This window comes from Pinus tabuliformis, chromosome 9 (assembly GCF_031772625.1).
Source record: "Pinus tabuliformis cultivar Carrire ecotype Pingquan chromosome 9, CPIR1, whole genome shotgun sequence".
Classification (NCBI taxonomy): Eukaryota; Viridiplantae; Streptophyta; class Pinopsida; order Pinales; family Pinaceae; genus Pinus; species Pinus tabuliformis.
In genome coordinates, this window is record NC_142307.1 from 145,043,196 (window position 1) to 145,048,294 (window position 5,099).

Below are 5,099 nucleotides of genomic sequence, written 5' to 3' on the forward strand. Positions count from 1 at the left end.
GCAAGAAACCCAACGCGTAGCGCACCCAGCCTGATGCGTAGCGCGCCTTCAACACGTAGCGCCTGAGTTAAATTGAACTGGAAAATGCGCGCTAATGCGTAGCGAGCCTCCAATGCGTAGCGCGCCTCCTCTGATGCGTAGCGCACTGCCTCTGATGCGTAGCGCGCTGCTGCAACTGCTCAATTCGCCCAATGAACTTTGAAATCGACTTGACAACTATTCTCTTGGAGTGTTGAGAGGCAAATGAATTACCAATGAGGGATGGCATGCTTTTATAGGCTTCCTTTTCATTTTTTACTTGCCCAAAACCCACTTTGTAATGTTTGAATGTTGACACTTTTTGCTTTAATTGGCTCTGACCTTTAATTTCATTTCTTTGAAAAATTGGTTGAAATGATGATTTCTTCTGAAAATTTTTGCAGGGATAGCTTCTGGGATGCTTTGGCAAAGGAGACCAAGGCTGCACTTCGACATTTGAAGAATTTGAAATTTTGAGAATTTTTACAAAAATGAGATAATGACCTTGTTTTCAAAAACAGAGTTTTTGAGAACAAGGTAAAAATTTAGTTGTACAATGATGAGAAATGTTTAATGAAGGACATCCCTCTGGCCTGCTGGTCCTTGATGACCTCTCAAGATAAAATTAGACTCAACCCTAGACTTAAATCCTAAAACTTAAAGCAAGATGAATGACCCTTTGAGGACTTTATTTATTTGAACAAACCTGAACCAGCAGTGCCAAACAAGAGGGGAATAACGACATAAACTCCTTCCACCGAGATTATGGCATGCCTAACGGAATGCAACATGATCACACTGATGAGACACCTAACTATGAAATGCAAAGAGCTTTTGATCTCTGGTGGAGGGCTACTAGACCGACTCTAACAGGTTCGGCCAATAGAAATACTTCTACAGTACTGCCACCATTTTCTCGACCCTGAAATGCCTAGTAGCTAGACAATAGTGTGCTTCCCAAATCATCTTGGCACGTTCACTTGAAGGAAAACAAAGGTTACCTAGGTGGCATAACAGGGATTCCTAGAGGTGAAAATCTGGAACATGTTGACCCTCCAAGAGTGTCTGGTACGTGTGGCTAAATTATGGGTCGCTTTTGTAGAGAAGTGGCCAATCAAAGGTCTCGTGCCCACAAGAGTTGAGCAAGGTGGTTAACGCCATGATCGGTGGTCAACTGAGGCAATCTACAACATTATTGGTGCTTCCCTTCTTATACTTGATATTCAAATGCAACTATTGTAGGTATGTGGACCACCTCTGATGGTGATCATTCTATAATTTCCCTTGGGTCTCTATGAACTGTAGGGGTCGGTGGTCTGTGTGGATGATCGTTTCCTTCCCTAAAATGTAATGCTTCCATTGTCGGTATGCATGCACAATGGAATACATCTCTTTGTCATAAGTGGGATACTTCTGGACTGTGTCTGAAAGTGTCTCACTGTGATATGCCACTAGATGCCCGTGTTGAGTAAGGACTGCCCCAATAGCATAGTCAGAGGCGTCTATCTTGACCTCAAATGGTTGTTGCAAGTCTGGTAACGCGAGCACTGGTGCCAAGCAGAGGCGATCTTTCAACTCTATGAATGCCTTCTATTTAGATTCACACCAAAAGAATTTTTCTTTCACTCCTCCCTTTGTGACTTCACTCAAGGGCCAAGTGATATGAGAAAATCCCAACACGAACCTGCGGTAGAAGTTGGTAAGACCTAGAAAGTTGCGGAGCTCTGTCAGAGTGGTTGGAGATGGCCAATACCGAATGACTTGGATCTTGGCTAGATCCACATGCACCCCCTGTTCATCAGTAATTTATCCCAGATACTGAACCTGCATCACCAAAAGTGCATTTCTCCAAATTGGCACATAACTTTTGTTGTCGCAGTGTTTGGAGAACCTGTCGGATGTGGTGGAGGTGCTCTTCCCAACTATGGCTAAAGGTTAGGATGTCATCCAAGTATACCACTACAAATTAGTTGGTGAATGACTACAAGGTGTCATCCATTAGCCTCATGAAGGTTGCAGGAGCATTCGTCAATCCGAAAGGCATAATCAACCATTCGAAAAGGCCCTCCTTGGCTTTGAAAGCAATTTTCCACACATCAGCGGGTTCGATTGGTACCTGGTGATATCCTGACTCAAATCGATCTTGCTGAAATATTTTGCCCCCTTTAGTTGGTCCAAGAGGTCAACATTCCATGGGATCGGGTACCTATCACGAACAATGATCTTGTTCAGCGCGCGATAGTCAATACAGAGTCTCCAAGTCCCATCATTCTTCTGTACCAACACGATCGGGCTCCCACTGGGCGATGAACTTGGACGGATGTGACCTTTCAGCAACAGCACCTGAATCTACCTCTTGATTTCATCGTTCTCCAGAACAGAGTGCTGATAGATTGGTCCATTAGGTAGAGACGCACCTGGGGTCAGATCGATGGAGTGTTTGACCTGATAGTGTAGAGGAACACCTGTGGGGGAGGTGAAGATGTCCTCGTACTCCTCCATGACCTTGTCCATCTGTAGTTTTCGTGCGGAGGGGCCCTGTCTGGAGGTCGTGGCCACCGTCTTCTTCTTTCCTTGAGGGTGTATCGTCAGGAAAACAAATTTCCTGGTTTTGGAAATGAACTTGCTGCATTATTTTGTAGTAACCAAAGAGATGGCGGTAGGCGGTGCTACCTCCGGTATCTTGTACAACTTATTTCCAGAAGTAACAATAACAACATGGGGCATTGATTCATACACAGCATGTCGCTTCCACAAGTATGGTTGTCCTAATAACACATCACAAACTTCAAGGGGAGCAATGTCACATAATACCTCATCCGTGAAGGGCTTGATGTTGCATGGAAGGTGACACTGCTGGCTCATGCGAAGATCATGTCCTCGGTGAAGCCACCCGATGGTGCACGGTTGTGGATGTGTTGTGGTCAGTAAGCCCAGCCGCTTCATGACCTCTGCTGAAATGAGGTTCTTTTGGCTCCCGCTGTCGACAATGAACTGTAGCGAGGAGCCCTTTACCCACATCTGGGAGTTGAAGAGATGCTCCTCCTCCTCTAGATCTTAGCGTCCTCCTTCTGGATCTTAATGGTCGCAACAGTGGCATTAGGCTCCGCATCGATAATTTGCTTCCCTTTGTCATTCCCCTTGTTGGTTTCTGACTCAGAGTCGGAACATGCATCTAATTCTAAAACCTTTATCTCGGCCACCAGTGACTACTTGGCCTGACACTCTCTTGTGTTGTGAGTGGAGCTCTTATGGAGCTCACACCACTTTCCTGTGTCTGTTTTCGGCTTCATGGCATTGTTCTTTTCTTGCAACTTTGGCAGGTTGTCTTGGGCCACCCTGCCTTGGCTTTGTCCTTTTTTCTGTGGTTTTGGGGGCACCTTTCCCTTGCTTCGGATTCGCAAATCCAAAGTCTCGCTTCTTCTGTTTAAACTTTTGCTCGACCTTGACGGCATATCGGTATGCCGTGCCGAGCGAGGAGATGTTCAGGAATTCTATTTCTTCCTAGATGTACTTGTGCAGGCAGTCGCGGTATTTGAGTACCAAATGCTGCTCTGAATCCTTGATACCCAACTTTGTGTGAAGGGTATGGAAAATATTGGTAAACTCTGGCACGTCTTGGTCCCTTCCCTGTTGCAGCGTGGTCCACTTTATGTATTGATCCTCATAGCTTTCGACAAGGTAGTACTGCTCCTTGATGGCATCCCGAAATGAATTCCAAGTGCATGCGGATGAAAATAGTGAGCCTGTACTTTCATCCTTCTACTCGCAGTAGGTTTCCCACCAGTCCTTGACATGGGGGGCTGCTTTGAGAAGAGAGAAAATAATCTTTTCCCGACTGGAAAAATCATGAACAGAAAAATAACCCTCTAGCAAATTTAACCATTTATCAACGACATCTACATCTATCTGACCCTCGAATATGGGGATTTCAAAATTAACTTGTACCTTAAACGGTGTGGCATTTCCAAAGTAGTTGTTGGAAGCCGATGCGGTGCCCCTGGGTAGTCGCTGAAGGATCTGGGCGAAGTTTTTCATCATTGCGTTCCTTTGTCGCTCAAGGGCTTCTTCAAGAAATATTTTGATAGGATATTCTGCCCCCTTGTCTTTCTTTTCATCAGCCATGGGAGGCTGTCGGGATTTGCGAGGCTAGTCTTGCAAAGGTTCGACCAGTTCAAGCCCTAACTCCTTATATCCTGACCTTGCTGGGGACATGCAAAGAAAAATAGAGAAAAAGAAGACCGCTTTGATACCACTAATATGGATTTAAACAGGAATGCAACAAATTATAGAGATAACCATAAACACAGAGATGCAGTGGAAATAATATGTAATTTCATTAATGTAAAATACTGAAATATGCTTACAAACATAAATGGAAATAAACCAGCTACGGCGATGGTAGCTTATCTCTGAGAAGAGATGTGGAGGCTACATGCCTCTGGACCATGTTATAATGAGGCTCGAAGGCCTATTTATTGTTCAGAAACAATGGAAAACCCTAAACATCCAAAAACCTAACCCTAGAAGATGAAACGCCAAATTATGGGCCCCATTTGGGTAAATTGGTACATCAACTTCCTGGGGTCGTAACTTTGGCATACGATCTCTGTTTGACGCACACAATATCTCGTTAGAAAGATCTATCTGAGAAATACAACTTGGGAAGAGAAACATCAGTAGAAAGACCCATGTTGCTCCCATTTTTCCCAAAAAACTTCATTTAGGGCCTCAAGATGGCTCCGGAAGTTCAGGACCCGAAAAACTGTTAAAAATAGTAAACTGTGCTACAATTAAGGAAACTGTAAAGTTGAAAGAAACAATAGTGGGGGTCCAAGTGGACTTGGTGAGTGGCCACCAATATCCACCTGGATCACTACTTCCATCCCCACCTAGGTCCCCCCTATGGAAATAGTGGGGGTGGTAAGGCACCCACACACCCCTGTCAAGGACTAGGATCCAAATGTGGCTAAAACAAGACCTATGAATCAGGAAGATAATTAGGTTCCACATCCAACATTATTAGGACTACATCCTTCAGAAGCATACTTAAACTCATCAATGAAATTTTCAAGTGAATG